Genomic DNA, 20,215 nt, shown 5'->3' with positions numbered 1-20,215 from the left:
AAATTTGTATGCATCTAATATCTCAGACTCAAAAGTGTAAAGCAGAAACAGGCAGAACTTCAAAAGGCATTTATAGATTTCCAATTATAGAGGAAGAATTTATAACACCTCAAGAATTACTGAAAAACTGGATAGAACAGTATTAAGGATAAAGAAGACATAAGCAACACAACTAACAAATTTGATCTAAACGACATATTTAAAATTTGACACTAAACAGGTGTGTATTACATATTGAACTTGGAGATCTTTATAAAAATTATTTGCCCTAAAGCAAGTACTAATAAATTTCAAAGACTAAACATTACATGTAATATGTACTTTGACCATAATGTAATATATCTAGAAACCAATAACAAAACTCATTGTAAAATTTCCATATATTTTAAATTTTACAAACATTATTGAAAACATAATTCTAAAAATACCCATAATTCTAAATAACTTATGGGTTAAAGCATTTAGAGCCTTAGGATACTGTACCTTAAAAGAGAAAACTGTGAAAGTTAACAAGTTACTAATGTAAATATTCATCTCAAGAAACTAGGAAAGAAAAGCAATAAAATGATAACAAAGATAGCAGGAGGAAAGAATTAACAAAGATCAGATCATATAGAAAAACACAGTAAAGAAAAAACAACCCAAAGTGCAATCTTTTAAAAGGCAAATCAGTTTGACAAAACTCTGCTAACATTAAGACAAATGAAAAAAAAATCACACAGAACTATAGGAATCATAGAGAGCCTATAAGCATATTTACTTCAGACATTAAAAAGAAAAACTTATTGATAAATTTATTAATCTTATTAATTTATTAATTTTAAATACGTTTAAGCATATGAAGATCCTAAAAAATGTATCTTAATATGATTTTAAAGATTAAAAGAAGCCTCAAAATGATTAAGCGAAATAAAATAACTCAAAAAGTCTTTCCTGCAGGTACTGATGCTACCAGAAAATTCCATCAAATCTTCAAAGAATAAATAATTCCTATTTAACACAATCTGTTTTCAGATGAATGGTTAAAGAGTAATACCTGTCAGCCTCATTTTTTGAGGCTAACATAATCTTGATAGTAAAAACTGATGGTCAATACAATAAGGGAACTCACAGTCAATATATATAATGGTTATAAGATGCAAAATACTCAACCAAAGTATTTACAAATCAAATGGCTGTCTATAAGAATCAAATAGTATAATAAATTTGGATGTGGATATTAAGGATTGAATTGTATCCCCTACAAATTCATGTGTTGAGATCCTAACTCCCAGTACCTCAGATTGTAATAGGGTATTACGGATGTAATTAATTAAAATGAATTCATACTGTAGGGTAAGCCCATAATCCAATTGTTTCCCAGGCAAAATTTTATAGATCAGAACTTAGGGAAAATTCCATGTGAAGATTGGAATTATACCTCCACAAGCCAGGGAACTGCTGGAAACCAGAAGAGAGGCCTGGGGCCGATCCTTCCCTAACACTTTGAGAGACAATGGTCCTCAAGACACTTTGACCTTAGACTTCTAGCCTTCAGAACTGAGAAAACAAATTTCTGTCCTTTAAGCCATGGTGTTTATCATGATTTGTTATGGCAGCCTTAGTAAAATAATATAGTAGCTATGGATTATGAGGTTGGCTAAATATTAGAAAATCAATCAGTGCTCTAGATGGTAAGGCAGAAGCAATGAACTTTATAGCAAGTCTCTGAAATGCTATTTTCAATTATTTCTGGAGCCTCCTGCATTCAGGCTCACCCTCACCACTTCATAAAAATTTCTCTATTTAAACGTCACAAAGAAACTCCATGTTGTAAAATATGATTATAAAGCATTTCACACTACTGATTGTCCTTTCTCCCCCCAACACACACACACACACAAAAATGCTGTTTTTACTGGACTTTTCAGAAATCATACTTTTTTTTTCTTTTTTTAAAATGATTTGTCAGTTACGCTTTCTGTTTCTTCTCCATCTCCTTATCCTCAAAGTGTATTGTTCTAAAGGGCTTATTCTTGAGACCTCTTCTCTTTCCTGTTTCACTTCTTTGTTGAGCTCACATCATCTTATGATTTTTAAATACTACTTTCAATAAGCTGACTACAAAATCTACATATCCACCTAAATATTTTATCAGTTCCTGTATTCAGCAGCCTAATTGGTATTTCCATTTGGAAATCAAACGGACATCTCAAACTTAAACAAGATCAAACTTGATGGTTTGTTATTTTCCTTACCCCTACACTGATTTTTCTCACTAGTTTCCCATGAAGGTAAATCACAGGTCCATTATTTTGCTGACACACATACACAGACACATACCCCTTTCAGTTAGTCATTGTCTTCTTTTTTTTCTTTTCCAACAGACCCACCAGATATTTAATTCATTGACTCTATTAGTAAAATATACCTAGATGTTAAATTCTTTTCAGAATCATCCTAGTTCAAATTAGCATAATTTCTCGTGGAATTTTTGAAATACCTTCCTAATTGATCTTTGTCCTAGCCCTGGCTCCATGGCAGGTCCCCGCCTTCAATACACTTTCCAAATACTTCATTTTGTAATGTTTCTCCTTTGATCAACTCCCTATCCTCAAAAGCAAGCCACCCTACTGCCACCATTTCACTCAGAGTGAAAGCCAAATTCATAAAGTAGTCTACACAGTTCCACCTCAAATCCTAGTACTTCTTGTTACTGAGTTCTCTTCAACATACCACTGGACCTCTCATTATTCTTTGCACATACTGTATCCTTTTCATGCCTCCCTCAGGGTTTCTGCACTCGCTTCTTTCTGTCTAGAATATCTATCCTGGGCTGGGGATGTGGCTCAAGCGGTAGCGCGCTCGCCTGTCACGCATGCGGCCCGGGTTCGATCCTCAGCACCACATACAAACAAAGATGTTGTGTCCGCCAATAACTAAAAAAAATAAAATATTAAAAAAATAGAATGTCTATCCTTCATTTATCACATAGCATGTCCGCCCTTCTTGCAGTCTCTTACCTAGTTTAATATTCTCATTATAGCTGCTTCTAACTGCCCAATGTAGAATGCAAGCTCTTCCCAACATTCCCTAGTCTCAAGTGCACAAGTGTATGTGTATGTGTGATTTTAACAATCTATTTTGCATGTAAATAATATTGCTCTTAGATTTGTGTGTCATTATAGGATAAGTTCTCAGAAGCAAGGATTTTACTGTTTTGTTCCTTTCTACTACCAGTGTCTTTACTTCATCTTATAAGGACTTGAGCACCTATGGATTTTAGTATGTAGGGGAATCTGGAATTAACTCTTTGAAGATAATGAGGGACAAAAGTGTAGAAACTGAATTGAAAAGGTAGGTGGACAATGAAAAACACCAATAACTAATTTGAAATGTTGAGTTCAAATAGTCTTAGGGTTCTGAAAATTACCAAAACACTTTAATTTGAAGACTGGCATGATAAATGTTAACCTTTAGAAAGTTATTTTTTTGTAGGAGTAAGAGGATGGATTGGTGATGTGAGGCCAGAGTCTGAATAAGAACTGATTACAATAGTCCATATAAGTACTTAAGAAAACAGAAATCAAGATTTTAAAAAGCCAAACGAAGTTTATAATGGAGATCAAAGAACCAACAATAGCCAATTTGATACTGAAGGAAAATGAAGTCAGAAGACTGAAATTAACAAACTTCAAGACTTACTACACAGGCACAGTAATCAAGACAGTGTGGTATCAAGTATCAGTAATCAAGACAGTGTAAAAAAGAAGACAAGTAGATCAATAGAACAGCATAGTGAGCCCAAAAACAAATCTACAGGATCTGGCCAACTGATATTTGACCAAGGCACAAGGGTAATTCAATGGAGAAGTATAGACTTTTCAACAAATGGCGCTGGCACAATTAGACATCTACATGAAAAAAATAAATGGCTACACAGAACTTGTATCCTTTGCAAAAATCAACTCAAATGGAGCAGAGACAATTTTAAAATGCAAAGTACATTTACCTAAATATAAATGTAAAATATAAAACTACAGTGCTCTTACAATATAACAGGAGAAAAACTAGATGACTTTAGGTTTGACAATGACTTTTTAGACATAAAAATAAAAGAAAGAATTTATGAAAGAAAGATTTGATAATTTGGATTTTATTAAAATAACAAACTTTCACTGTGAAAGCTACTGTCAAGAGAATGAGAAACGACAAATTGACAGAAAGTATTTCAGCAGGCATAGCTGGTAAAGAACTATTATAAAAAAAAATGACTCTGGCTGGGGTTGTGGCCCAGTGGCAGAGCGCTTGCCTTGCACGTGCAAGGCCTTGGGTTCTAAGCTCAGCATCACATAAAAATGAATAAATAAAATAAAGATATTGTGTCCTATACAACTAAAAATTAAATATTTTTTAAAAATGACTCTTAAAATTCAACAATAAGAGAATAATAGCCCAATTTAAAAATGGGCAACAACAGACTTAAACAGATATGCCATTAATGAAGAAGTAAAAATGGCCAATAAGAACATAAGAAAATGCTATGCATAGTATTTCATTATGAAATTACAAATTAAAATATCAATGTGGCATACCACTACACACTTACCTGAATGGCTAAAATCTAAAACACTAAAGACACCAAAAGCTGGGAAGGATGTAGGACAACAGGAACTCTCCCATTTTACTGGTGGAAATGAAAATGTAAGTCACTTGGGAAGACATTTTGGATGTTTCTTTCAAAGCTAAACATCATCTCTTATCCAGTAATTATGTTCCCTGGGACTATATCAAATGAGTTAAAAACTTAAGTCCACACAAAAAGCTTCATATAGATGTTTTATAGCAGCTTCATCCATAGTTGACAAAGTTCAGAATACATCAAGATGTCCTTCAGTAGGGGAACAGATACATAAATTTTGGCATGACTGTATAGTAAAACTTATTCAGCTTTAGGAAATAATTTATTAATTAAGCCACAAAACACATAGAAGAATATATAATAAGTATCGCTAAACAAAAATCTGAAAATGTTACATAAGTTGTGATTGTAACTATATGAAATTCCCAAACAGGAAAAACTATGGAAACAGAGAAAGGATCAGTGGTTGTTAGAAGTTTGGAGAATAGGGAAAGAAAGGGAGGAGTAGAGAGGGGAACTCAGGGGAAGTTTAGGGACTTGAAACTATTTTATTTAATACTATGATGTACGTCATTTGTCAAAACCTATGGAACACTTCACACCAAGAGTGAACCATGATGTGAACTACAGAATTCAGGTAATAATGAGGTGTCAGTGTTCATTGATTTTAAGGGATGTCGGTGGCATAGGGAGTGCTATGAATTTGGAGTGGGAAGTTTCTACAGAAACACTACCTTGTGCTCACTTTTTATGGGAACCTGAAACTATTCTAAAAATAAAGTCTATTAAAGAAAAGAGCAAGCTGATTCATGACATTTATGTATAACGTTCTGGTTCTTAGAAATTTGTAGCCCTGTGTTTGTAGCCCAGGAGGATGCATTTAAGAAGCACAGTTTGAGTGCCACAATAATTTATTGAAAAGGAATTATGTTCCTCACTCATATTTCCTAAACAACATTACACAGTTCCAATTCATAAAACAAAATAACACTTCCAAAATAACTATTTTTCTACTCTTTAATTCTTCTGCTCCTCAAAGCTACTTTGAAAATCCTCCCATGACAATTCTTCCTTTCTGCCAAACATTTCTCAGTTTTTCTTTTCTCCCTCCTCTTGCCTTCTTCCTAAGAACTTATTGCATTGATCAATGAGCCTCACATTCGGAAAGCAAGATGTCCTTCTTTAGGAGAAAATGGAAAGGGTGAATGTGTTACATTATTTGTTAGAAGGACAAGGTTGTGGATACTCTCATACCAATTATTTTTATCCTGTGACATAAGAAATAGAAGTATCATGATTTGATTGACTGAATACAGAGAGGGGGGGAAATGTATCACTCAAAGTCTTCAGGATTTCACAGTCATTCATTCAATATTGACTGGATGCTTACCAAATGGCAGGTGCATCTCTACAACTAGTATCTCTATTCTTCAAAAGCAAAGGAAGTCTATCCTATGACATATTTGAGTAAAGAGGAAATTATAGTCCAGTATGGTAAGGGTAACAATAAGGAAAGCACAAAGATATATGGAAGTAGAGAAAATCCATGAAGAGAAAATGAGCAGATTGTAGTATTTCTGAAAAATCTGTGAAATATTCAAAAGAAACTGTCCATTAGGTGATTGAATACATAGTAATGAAACTTAAGGAGTATGCTGAAATCATAAGTAAAAGGGTAGAACTAGCCATGATACCGGCTGAGAGCACTGAGAAGTAGTGTATATGGTAAGACGACAGAAGTGCACTATGAAAACTTTAGGAAGCAGTGCTACACAAATAGTGGTGAGTGAAAAGACAACCCTGGAAGCTGAGAGCAAGGGATGAGAACATTTCTGGTCAAGTATTTTTTTAGTACTGTTTATGACTTAAGAAATGTAATTGATGTTGACCTTGACATTTTCAGTTAAGAAAATGCAGGTGACCTTAGAAAAGTCAGTAGAGTATTGTAGTGATGTCAAACAAAAGATAAAGAGAGTTGAGGAGAAAGTGATGGGTGAACACACTGAGAAAAGCAACGAGTACAATACAAAAGGAAGCAAAAGAGCCAAAGGAAAGACAAATGGATGTTGATTACCAAGTGAGACTTAAGGATACAAGCTACAAATGCAGAGAGAGGAAGCATTCTCCCAGACTGAAGTCATCAGGGGAGGATGGAGAATTGTTTTAAATATTAAAGAATGACAGAAATTGGGTTTTGAAGAGGAGAAAAGAAAAAAATTGAAAGAGAAGAGAAAAGCCAAGATTCAGGACCAGGCAAGCAAATGATAGGAGCAGCTGTGTCCTTAAAATTCCAATTGTAATATTCATTTTCTGTGTTTTTCTCTGAATACTATGTTAACTTGACTTATAGCCAGCAGCAATAGAATGATTTCCACCAACTGATAATTCCTTTGGTATAGCTCAATAATCATTCTTTAAAAAACATTATTATATTTAGTTTTGATTTGCATCCTTGTTAACTGTCTCAGAAGAAAATCATGGAAGTAGTTATTTATGAAACATAAAATGCTCACTTGGCCTTTGTGTTCTTACAGGTTAGGAGTCTCTAAGCCAGAAATGAATGAGTGAAGCCAGAATGTAGATATTTATTTATTGACATATGAACAAATAAAGGAAAAAATATTTTTTTCTAATATTTTTAACATTTAAGTTTGATTTCAAGAAATCATATAGGTCTTTATTAAAATATAGTTTAGATTTAATTAAAATTTATATTAATTGGCTTTATGTTATGTCAATTTAGCATGCTACTAATAGTATTGTAATTAAATTTATAATTTACAATAATAATCAGAGTCTCCTAGAAGCTATATTTTTGACACTTTAATTATTCATTTCTGAATTTAGGTAAGTTATCGTTTTATGATTATAAATGGAATTTTCCTGCATCAGAAGGACTGAAGATCCTTCTCCCTTAAAATTGATTGCAACCACTTCTGTACCACTGATTTTCTTACTTAGAGACATCTAAAGCAGTCAATATATAGATGCCCAGAGAAAATTTATATCATTTTGGAGCAACATATTTGGAATCTATTATCTGGTTTATAGGAAGTTCTAGCAAGATTTTTTTTTCATTATATTATGTCACCAACAGGAAATTATTGGTGAAACATTCTAAGCTTCTAACTTTGACCTGCTGGTAATGGAAAATGCACTCCAAACAATCTTTATCTGGTATATAGACAACTATAAATTCCAGTTATCAAAACTGTTATTCAAAGAACTCCAGAGAAGGAATTTATTCAAAATTTAGTGCCCAGAGAAGTGAGGTAACCAATATCAAATAATACAAACCCACATTTTCTGACTAATTCTAAATAACTTTCTCCATTGCTACAGTTTGGTGCTGGTTCTCTAAATATCAAGAAACAAAATTTTCATTGTTTTATACTAGACCTACAAAGAACCTCATTGCAATAGGAAATACTCAGGCTTTCTTTTGAAATATATGTTATATATATTATGGTTACTATGTTTTCCCTGTACTATTCATCTAATGTCAAAGCATTCTTAAATTTTATACAAGGCAAAGGAATTGGATCATTCTTTATCAAAGAGAGACATGCTCCATTCAGTTTCATGGAAACTGCAAAATGAAATACTGCAAAATGAAACATGAAACAGTAGCTTGGCTGTCACTCAGAAATAACATAGATGGCCACATGCAAATATATACCATACAAAAAATTTTCATCCTTCCTCCAAAAACCAATCCAGGTTATATAACTCTCAAAGTTTGGAAAAGCATAATAAAAACTGATGAGAAGATTTTTGGACTCATTTCAAGTATTCTGCTACTTGTCAGAGAGAACATCTCAAGAGAGATGTTCTTATTTTATTTATCTCTTGAGATGTTCCTATTTTAATACTAGATAACTGGAATATAGAATTATTATAAATGTTACTTGTGAATGCTTTAAAAGAATACTAAACATTCTATTACAAGGGTTCATTTGGCAAACCTATTTGGTAGAAAATAATGGAAGACATTAATAAAAATATTGTATTAATCTTCAAAACATATTTGAGAATAAAATAGGAGGAGTTAAGTTAATCTTATTTCACTTGAAAAAAACACATGATCAATTTAAAATATAGAACACATCTGTGATGAAATTTGGAAAGTATTAGTATCTTTCTACTCCCAGTGTAGGTCAACATTAGTAATCTGTAAACTTAAAATATTTTGTCTCATATATTGTCTAAAGGATTTTGTGGAAGAGATGATGTCCTCAGTAGGAGATGTATGGTGGCTAGGAGGGTATTTTGTGTTATTTGTGATCACAAGGGTATAGATAAAGATTTTGGGATGGACATCCTGTCCACCTGAAATCTTGATTTAGCAACTGGTTAGATCAACTAAGAAACACTTGTATATATTTTATTTTAATAAGTTCCAGTTTCTGAGGCTTTATCTCTTTGCTTTCTTCTGATTCCATGTTTCTCCCTTCCCCACATGCCAAAAAAATCAAGATAAACTGTTTGTGACACTTTTCCAAACAGTTCTTTACCCCCTGATATTTGGTCTGCTTTCCTTAAGATATTTTAATGTTGGTTAACGTTCAAGACAATGATCAATTAGGTTAGGTTAAAATGTTGCTCAATGAGGTTTTATCCTTTACATTAGATTTCTCATGATTAATATTCAAATATATGATCAAAATACAGTAAGAGACAATACAAAAAGGCAACTCAGATCATTATCTCCAAGGGAAGGAGATTGGAAACAGTCAATCCTAATCACTCAGGGGTTAATTTAAAGCAGTACAAAATGTTATCTAGCAGGCCAAAGTCAGAGTACTGGTGCATGTAATTAACACTTAATTCCACTGATTTACAGTGTCTCATATTTTCTACTTTGCACTAGGTACTTTATATTTATTGTCACACTTAGCCTTCCCAGCAATTCTAAGAAGTGGATATCATTACCTTATTTACAGATCTAGAACCTGAGGCAGAGAAAGGTTAATTAGCTTTCTCAAGGTTATGTGAGAGAGGAAAGTTAGACTTATAATCCGGGTTTAGTCAATCCAGTGCTACCCCTTGGCTCTACTAGGTCACCACACCATCTGATCTTTAAAACAACTCTCACATATTTACATGAATATAGCTCTTCTCTAACAGGGCTTTCACTTCTCTATTAAGCCAAATAATCTATTTTTAAACAAATAGACATTTACAGAAAGAAGAATAATCATTCCTATTCATGCCTTTATTTTTCTTTCTTGGAATAACTCAAAAGAATAGTAAAAACAAAATGTTTAAATAAAAAAAATTAAGCTTTCACTCAAGAAATTTATTTTTATTTTCCTTAAGAAGTTGTGTACTCTGTAAAGAGCTCTTTTGTGAAAATGTGCTTTCACACTTTAAGGCACATCCTGATTAATACTTTTCTTCTATGTAATTTTCCCCAATTGTTGCTTATTTTAATTTTGTTTACCTCTATTTAAGCAACTTCTGGAGCTGGTGTTGGGGGCAGAATATTCACTCTAAAACTTCTATGCATACTTCTGACTGTCACAGAATGAAAAACAACAAGAAATCTGGTAGTCACCATTTATTGCCACTCAAGGTAGGAGTTCTTTTTTTCAGGAGTTTTCTGGACACATGCTCCACCTTGTTTTGCTTGCTCTGACCAACTGGAATCTCACTGATTTAAAAGTCTTGTTGTGTTCTATTGTTGCATGAAACCACTTGTCAATCTCTCTCATATTTTAGTCTGCTACTATCCCAGTACACAATATACATTCTTTTATTCACAGTTACACACAAAAATCCTCCAACATATAAAGGTAACTTATACTGGTACTCTGTAATTTTTGTTCTGTTTTCTTTTAAACATCACTTTCTTTTCACTGTTCCCAAATATCTCCTAACATTTTGCATTAATTAAATCAGAGTCATCTTATACTCTTTGTTAAGCACATTCTGAACGTTCTTATAATCAAAAAGCCTTTGGTCAAAATTGAAGGGGTAGGAACTGAAATACACAACAATCACACCAAGAGGTAATAAGTTCAGTGATAGAACTATATGGAGTCTAGCAGGGATACTAGGTCCCCACTGGTAGAGAGGAACCTTACAACCCTGCTTTAATTTGAGGTATCAGGACTTAGGGTTGATGAATAGGTGAAATGGTGTTACATCTGTGACAAACGGAATCCGTTTTCAAGATATGCAGCTGTGATTCTATGGATGGATTCTATATATGTACTAGTATTGTATTAGCCTTATCAGACTTTTAGTTCTTACCAAGTTTGAAGTACTTTTGTAATTGGTGATATTAAAAATACATGCACTCAAGAATTACATGTATCTTTCTGAATTTTGTTCTGTTAGATTCATCATTCCAGTCAACTGAGTGATTTTTGCAATACTAGTTCTTACTCTCATCAGTTTGTGAAAATGAGAAAGGGGACTAGTTCCTCTGCTGCTAAACATTTAATAATACCATGGACATTCAGACTGTTAGAAAGGAAAAAGTAAAATTGAGATAACTGATTCTTAGGCTACTTTTAAAATACTTAGAACTTCAAAGAAAGGAAGTAAAACTGAGAATTAGATTGTCTACAGCTGATTGCTCTTTGTGCTCTCCAAGAAACTAATACCAAACCTGGCACCATCTTCTAAATTCCAACAAACCATATCACAACACTGGGAGGAATAATCAAAAGGTACAATCAAAATTCAGCCTATTAGCTTGCATATTACAAGAAATGCTAGACCTTTTCACATTTTTCCATGAGATAAATAAAGTTGTTTAATTTTACATGTAACTCTTAAATAAACTGTCTGAATTTATCAGAAACACATTCTCTGACCAGCCCTGTTGCTTTTATTTATATCCTTGAACCCACCACTCTGACTTGCTCATCTTCAGAGTACTCACCACCACTCTTATAGGGCATTTATTTCTTTATTGTTTTCTTCCACCAGAATATAAGCCTCCTGAGAGCTATTTTGTTCACTCTAGTAACTTGAATTGTGTCTGGCACATATTAAAAATAATAGAAAATAATACTTATTATTCTGATCATTATGCATGTTATTGAACAAAACTAAAAAGCTATTTTCTCTGTTGAAAGTGAAAAATATGTCCAGACAGAGAAATTGAGCAATGTAAGTACTAAATTGAGTTCAACTTCAATTGATCAATTTTAGCATCATTTCTGTGGTTATTAAGAAAATGCCTTATTCCAAGGAAAGCGGCTTTATAAACTGAGATATCATGAACCACAATGCTTTAAATGAATTAATAACTACAATTTATAAGTGATTGCCTGTGTTTTATTTTGTTATTACAGTATGTGAAATCTCAATTGGATTGACATAAAGATTAGTGAAAGATTAGTTGAGAAACAAATCAAATTTAAATTCTGATTCTAATTATTCACTTGCACTTTAGAGTAATGAATAGAATTAGGACTTTTATATGCACTCACAGGAGCATATGCATCTCTGCATCTGTTTCCTTTCCTTGTATTAATCTTTAGTGTCGCTATATTTATTTCTGAGGTTTAAATGATTTTTATGTAGGCGTGAAAGACTATTCAGTGCCTCAAGAAGAACTCTTTTGAGATGTCTGATGAAATATGACAAATTCTGTGGATCAGCAGTCTACAATTGAATTTCTGATTCAGGAATGGAGTCAAGCCAAAGCATCTAAATGTGCAAAATAGCTTTCCCTTTTCTCTTTTTCTTCCATTAGCATGGCAGTTAGCCTTTGGGCTGCATATGAATGTTACTATGTTTAAACTACTAAATATAAAAATGGTTTAGGGGGTTTAAAATTCAAGCTTAAGGATTATGTATATTTATTATTATTATTATTTAATTTTATTCTACATGGCCAATGCTGCATGGAAAAGATGTGAAGGATAATTTCAGGGGAGCACAAGCAAAGAGCACAAAGGACTCTATGCAAAGAGTTTAGTAAATAGAATTGTACTTCATAGGTGGAGAGCAGACGAAACCCTCAGGGTTGTGGCACTACTTTTCTAACATGCATTTTGCACTGTACCTTCCTTTCTCTTTATTGCTCAGTGCACTTCAACCTAGTTCCCCCATGCATTTCCCACATACTCTGCATTGAAAGCAGGCCATGATATTCATAATTGCTACCATTCTAAACATGAATGGTTTTCTCACCAGACCCACAAGAGAACATCAAAACACTGAAATGGCAAAAAATAAATTAGAAAATAGAAGGAGAAAGAGAGAAGGAAGAAAGGAAAGAGTAAAGGGGAAAGGAAGGGAGAGAGAAAAGAAGTGAATGAAGGAAGAAAAGATAGAGAAAAGGGGGAAAAGAGGAAGGCAGGAGAAAAAAGAAAAAGAAATGGAAGAGATGAAGAGAGTGTAAGAAAATATTTCTACATTTACTTTTTACTTGTACGTACCAAACTAGGCCCACTGACCTTCAACGTCCATATGGCTAATGTTGTAGATAAATATCATTAAATACTTTTAATGTGGAGGGCAAATATTTTAATAAAGCCCACATGAGTTGAATTAATGGTTATGTGTTCAAATTAAGGAAATTCTTCTAATTTGGGGACACCCACCCCCCAAAAAAGTACACACGAGTGTATTTTGTGTAAAAGTACGTGTGTTGTGTGTGTCTGTGTGTGTTTGTGTGTTAGGTTGCTAAAAGTTGCTCTTCTTTTTGAACTCTTGAAACCAAACAATAATTTTCCAGAAGAGTAAAAGAAAAGTTAATAGTGTTATGTTTTTTTTCTCAAATACTCTGAATATATCAAATTATATCCTCAAGCATCCAACCAGTCACTTTTAACCCTTCAATTTCCTCAGATACTTCTTTACTTTCAACTAGTTAATTCTGATTATTCATTTAGTGTTCTGAAAGTATATCTTCTGAGAGGCTATTTCTATGGTGTCATGTGTGTATGTGTGGTGTGTATGTGTGTGTGTGTATAAAATACTTATTGAGTAGCTTGAAAGGCATTATTTAGTTTGTAAATATGCAGGCTATTTTGCTACAACCTGTGTTATGGCTTGAATTATCTGGATACTCATGAATGCGACATACTATAACAAGGTGAAGAACATAAATGCATCAAGTTATATCACAAACTTTTTTTTTCCAGTAGGAATGAAGAGGAAAGTTACCACTCACATTGCAAAAACATCTATTTGTCTTGACATGCCTGAAGTTTTAATGATTTTGAAATTCATTATTGGTATATTTTGGATTGGGGAAAGATATGTTATCAATTCAATATTATCTCTAAGAGAAATTTTAGATTTATCAACTCAAGAATGTGATAGCATTCCTTAGAAAACTGTGATAAAGAAAGCTTGGAAATAGGGCTATGTGTGTGTAAGTTCTGCATTGCCATTGGCACCTCTAACTGTTGAAGCTTGCTGAAAATAACTAAAAAGGAGAAAGCATTTAACACTCTGTATAACAGCATAGCTGAAAGTTTCCTGAAGTGTTAAGAAAAGGCTGGCTAACTGTTATCCGTGATGTCTAAGGCAGTGGCATTGTGTCTGACACCTGACCATTCCTCTCACTTTGTGAACTTAAATAAATCAACAGACAACATGGATTCTCTTTTTCCTAGTTATTTGGAATACATAATAAATGAGAGTGTACTCTCCCTTTTGTTGTCTAGTGTCACAAGATCTATAGACTAACACAGTATTTAGTATGTCTACTTTCACTGTAAATTTTACTGGGCCAATTGCTTTAACAAAACGTTCCTCTATTTTGGCATGCATTCATATGTGGCATTTCTATTCTCCTTCTCCAAGATGATGGTGCAGCTCATCTTTATTTCATTTTTCCTCCTGAGCATAAAATGTATTTTATAGGGGTTTCTACAAGCTTCTTTTTTTTCCCATTAGGGAAACTTTTAATAAAGAAGAAACATTTGTTACTTTAGAATTTTTCTCTACTCTGAAAATATATTTGCTCTTTAAATATCCCACAGTATGTACTGGGGGAAAAAAGTAACACTTCAGGTTAGACTTAAAACATAATGCATTATCAATGAGTTTCAGCCCAGAAAGAATTAGCCTTCTGGGTGCACAGCTTCTCAGTCTTGGCTTCCTGCCAGAGTTGATATTCTAGCTTTATTTTATAAGTTTCCCCAGCTGCTTTCCAAATCTGGGGAGGCAGCACCAGCCAGAATCTTCTAGTTTGAACACAGTATGCTAAATGCTTTTCTGTTCTCCCTGAGTAGTTGCTACTAAATGAAACACAGAAACTTTGATCTTTGGATTTTATTCTCAAAGGTTCCTTTTCCACTCAAGCAGAAAGTGCAAGGAGATCATATATATATTATTCCTTTTGGGGACACCTGTTTTTCAACACTTATCTAATATCTTTAAGATAAGATAGTTCTGTTAGTGTTGAGAATAAATTAAGAAAGTGAATTTTCTGAAAAAAAAAAAGCAATTACAGAATGCTTTTTAGGGAGAAGAACAATAGGTATTAAATAGGCATGTAGTTTTAATACTCATATGGAAGATATTTTCTGAGGTGAATATACATATTTATATTTTAATATCAAATATAAACATTTCAAGTTATGATTTTATGTTTATATTCAGATATTTTCTCATTGATTAAAAAGAAAACATGTAATAAGATTACCATGAGATTTTATTTTCCATTTATTTAAAAATGAGGTCTGAGTTTCATCAATATTTCCTCTTTAACAGTGATTTTTCATAGTATATTTAATAAGTCACATACATTACAACGTTCACAAAGAATTTTCTATGCATCAGTCTTGGGGGTGATCGGCTATCATTCAGATTGAGTTAAAAAGGGCTGTTCTGTCTAACATTCTGTTTCCAAAAATCTTCCCCATTAATTAATTATAGATATCTATCAATGTAAATGCCATTGCATGCTAATCCTCATTAGGTAGAAGATCCTTTATTTGAAAAATGTCAACAATCATAGTACATTTATATCCTTAGTTAATACTGAGATAAATGTAAGGATAAGCATATTTCAGTAAGAAACTTAGACTTTCTGGTCAGTGGACTTTATATTCTCTACCTACATTTGCCTTACAAAAAAATAATCATGACCAACATAGCACCCCACTATCATTTGGATGTATCTAATTGTCACAATTTTAATAAAAGGGAGTAAAACTATTCTTCTAATATGAAAAAAATACTTTTAAATCTTTTTAGGGAAAATTCATTGCCTCCTAGCTTTGGTGAGATTCAATCAATTACAGTAACTTTTGTCTCCATCAATTTTAACAAGAACCTATAGGATTTCATGTAACAAGTTGATAAGAAAGTAGATAACTGAAATCTCTATGAGCTATAGAAACATACTAATATCTTGGTATGCAGATAACTTTAAATATGTATGATCCTGAGTTAATGAAAAATGCACTGATAGAAGGATCTGTGAAAGCAAGCAGAGGTGAGTTTGAAAGAGATTTGATAAAGTATGAACTGTTCAGACTTGCTCAGAACTACATGAGAATTTTCAGTATAACCTGTCATGTTGAACAAAGCAGGTCAACAATTCTAAATACTATTACAGTAATTGTGTAAAATGAAAAATGCAGTATTTTATTAATCAAGACAAATTATGAGGAATATAAGTTTTACGTTTCCTTTTTATTAAACTTCCCATGATACAGGTATTGGAAAAGGTGAATACAGCCATATTTAAATACTGTTTCCTGTTTTACAACTTGTACACCAGGAATTTGAAGGTATTTACAGGTATACCACAAAGCTGTTTCTATCCTCCTTATAGTGTATGCTTATGGCATATGACATATATTATTTTTAAAATGTATGTTTCTTTCCTAACAGGAGCTAGGAGGAAAGCACCTATTTCTTTATAAACAATTTATGGCTGTATTGCACAATTTCAAATGTCTGTGACAGCTGTTTCTCTAAAGCAGACCATTAGAACAGAGCATACTTATAAATCTCAGGTCCCAAGAAAAAGAGTTCTCATCTTGGGTAATTCAAATATGATGTTCTCAGGAACACTTACTTCTCAGGGAACATTTATAACCCCTCAGTTAGCTTTGGATGTTGAGTTTGTAAAATTGTTGATTTCAATATGAAAAGGCTAAAATTTTGATATCAAGTGAGGATTTTTGTGTGTGTGTGTGTGTGTGTACAAATGTTCTGACAACTGTTTATGATATTTCAAGTTACATCTCTTCTGAGAGAGGACTGTATATTGCACTTATAGTACCAACATAACTTCTACAAAGCATAATGACAGGTAAGTACATACATGCCAAAAAGTGAGATTGGATTTGGTTTAAAAATATTTTCTGCCTCTACATAAATTTTTCACAAATAAAACTTTATTGTGTTCAACTTGTTTACGTAGCTAAGCAACATACATCCATTTATTGTACATGCCTCGATTTCAACAAATAAGCAGCAACTTACCTAGAGAAGCATTTCAATTATTTTTTTCTTTTCCTAACTTGAATTTATCCCGAGTTAGAGAATGAGATATCCAGCATTCAGGTTCACTTGGCTCCAGGTTAATTAGAAGGAGCTTTCAGTTCATACAATCTGCCTTAACAATATTCCGAGAGCACTCATTAGCTCCAGTCCTAGTATGTGAACTCTTCCAGCAGAGTCTTTTTATTTATACACACATTGTCCTTTTCAAAACAAGCAGCCAGCTGGAATGATTCAAACCTCTGTTCAGCACACCGTTAAAATGCAGCTTCCTTCTTGGACAGGAGAATTACACCAGGGAGCAGACCGGGTACAGCAAAAAGGCTATGAGAACTATTTAATCACCGGAATACCAGCTGCTCCTGCTCTGCTGTTGCTACTGCTGCTGTGCCTCTTGTTTAGCTGGAGTCGGTCTTTCCCTCCCTCCCTCTTTCTCTCATATCTCCAGAACTATAAAGGCAGCTCTGCTGGATTATGATTGGCAGAAACAGCCAATTCCTTCAGCTAATCATCCTCAAGACTTTCAAGGACCTGGAGCTGTTGTGATGTCATCCAGTCAGTGGGATGTTACACATGAATACATTCCAACAGAAGCAAAATCAGCGATCGGCTGCATTCCTCTCACACCACAGTGATTGATTAGATGCTCCTTAAGGATTTGCATAATCTCACATTGTACAGTTACACTATTTCCTAGGAAATTCGAGAATAAATTTCTACTTTGCAGCTATGACTCTGTACCATAAGATTCTATTTGGTTAAAAAAAAGAAAAGTTCAGGACAGATTTTTCTGTTGTAAATGTGTGCCAGTCAAGCACATGAATTACAAACTCAACAAAAGCTGATATGGAGCAATAGGAAACTTGGAAAAATAATAGCGAGCTACGTGCTCTAAAATGTACAGTGTTATAGAGTATAATAAATGGTAGAAGAAAGGCAAGTATATATATATATATATATATATATATATATATATATATATATATATTTGTGTTTATCACTTACATCATTTCACTAATTAAGGTAAATACTGAATTATTACGGAAAATTTATTTTTTCAATGACAAAAATTTTCTCCATGTAATATGACTACCTGCTCTTTGTTCTCTAGTCACTCATGCAAACTCATAAAGAGATTATAAACTGCTTTTATATACTTTGTAAACGAGTTGAACTTCATCAGTATGAATAGAAGATAGAAGTAAAATGCCTTCAAGTGCATTTTTTTGTCCCAGATTATACAGTTCCTTGGGCTCTTCTTGCTTCAGTACCTTCTTTAGTTTCCATCAATTAATTTAGTGGAAAAGTTGTGCTAATGAAAATTTGGTCAAAAACCATGTACAAGTAGAGAAAATTGCAGCAAACTTTTTCACAACTCTAAGTATCCTTCTCATATGTATATTTTGGGTCACAAATAGTTCTGCTTGGAATACTGGAGAGTTTCAGTGAAGCTCTCTGTTGGCTTACAGGTATGGGTGGGAGGGAGTTCCTTAAAACTCAGCATTTATTGATGATATAGTCTTTTGGATTAATAATTTTAAAGTACTTAGTATTACTACTCGGTCAGCAAATTGTTGATATATATGCTAGAAAGAGGACAGAGAAAGACATGCAGCAACTTAGTAAGAATGTCTACCAGTTATTTATATACCACAAATACAATCTAGGATCATGCGTCTGTTAATTTTTTAGGTGCACAGGAAAAAAATATATGAAATGAAAAATTTATACTTTAGAAGCCATCAACGAGTCCAGGAACATTTGGAGTGCAAAGATTCATTTGAAGAACAAGTCAGAACGTTCATAAGGATACACCTCAAAATTCAAACTGGATAAATTACAGTTAAACATTTAACAATGTCATAATAATTATTACTAGAATAGCTTTGTGCCAAACACTAACAGCTGATAAAGTTAAATAAATTTTAAATACTGATTGAAGATTTTATGTAGTTTATCTTACTAATAATACCTTCTTATTTAATCAAGTTTAGTCATTATTTTTAAGTCTTACTTTTACAAAGATTATTTAAGTAAAATGCAGCATACTGCAAAATATTTGAGTGCTTCATACTATTGATGTATTTTTATTTCACAACTCCATAAAGAATGCCACTCTATCAGAGTAACTTCAGTTATTGTAATTAAATGAAAACACAGATTCTGATTATAAAACCATCAAACTTAAAACATGGAACAGGATTTACATCCCCAGAACTAGTGATAACTATTGTTAAATAACTACAAGAAAAAATTGTTTATCAGGGTTTTTCTCTGCTATTAGTCTATAAGCAATATTTATACCTGTAGAAATATTACATTATTCTCTAGAGGAAAATAATAATAATAATACAAAGTGAAAGTACTTTGACAATAGAAAAGTGTTAAATATAGTACTAGAGGAAGATCTAAAACATAAATATTTCTTCATATTTGTTAAATATTAACTGTAATAACCAAAAAAATCCAGGGATAGGAAATTAAAATTTATTGTGTGAAAAAAAACACACTTCTTTACTGTCTTTCACTCAATGTTCAGAAATACATTAAAATATTGAAGTCAGGGGGTCCCACCATGTACATATGTGTAAATATATAAAGAAACTAAAGATCCAAACCTACTTTTGTAGTAAGTTGAAGTAATCTCCAATATCCAGACTAAAGTAAAACAAAACAATTCCAGAAGTATTTTGAATATTTTTCATATAATTGCCTTTGAACTTTGTATTCTCCGTTGATTAGAAAATATTTTTATGAAATTATTATCTATTTTCTAATCTGTTAAATTGAGAAAATAAAAAATATGACCTTGGGCACTATTGTGAGAAAATGCGATATGGAAAACATGCTTGAATTTTTTTTTCAAAATTTCTTAGATCACTTACCATAGATACCAAAACTTATCAGTCTTGCACTTAAGTCATACATAGCATCTATACTAAGATACATCATGCAAAGCATTTGCCCTACTGTTTGTCATTGAATTCTTCAAAGAAGAAAATAGATGCTCTTATTTTCTTTTGGCACTTTAAGAAGTATAATGTAATTTTTTTTTCATCTACTAAGACACAAATCCAGATTTAAACTAAGACCTCAAAGGATTTTTCTGAAATTGAATTGAACTTGTTGAATTAACAAACACTTGGAGATCCACATATTTTTATC

The 20,215-nt window shown here is 32.7% G+C and overlaps 1 protein-coding gene across 1 annotated transcript in view; it reads right to left on the bottom strand.

The window, feature by feature from the left end:
- Ndst4 (N-deacetylase and N-sulfotransferase 4) overlaps nt 1-17,563 on the bottom strand; it is a 262,135-nt gene extending 244,572 nt beyond the window's left edge. Inside the window, exon 1 of the mRNA XM_021729707.3 lies at nt 17,033-17,563. The gene's annotated coding sequence lies outside the window, so the exon portion shown is untranslated. The remainder of the gene's footprint in view (nt 1-17,032) is intronic.
- Nucleotides 17,564-20,215: the final 2,652 nt, after the last annotated feature.

Source organism: Ictidomys tridecemlineatus, chromosome 9, assembly GCF_052094955.1.
Source record: "Ictidomys tridecemlineatus isolate mIctTri1 chromosome 9, mIctTri1.hap1, whole genome shotgun sequence".
In the NCBI taxonomy this organism is placed as follows: Eukaryota; Metazoa; Chordata; class Mammalia; order Rodentia; family Sciuridae; genus Ictidomys; species Ictidomys tridecemlineatus.
Note: the sequence above shows the minus strand (reverse complement) of the source record. Positions and strands in the feature narration are given on the sequence as shown.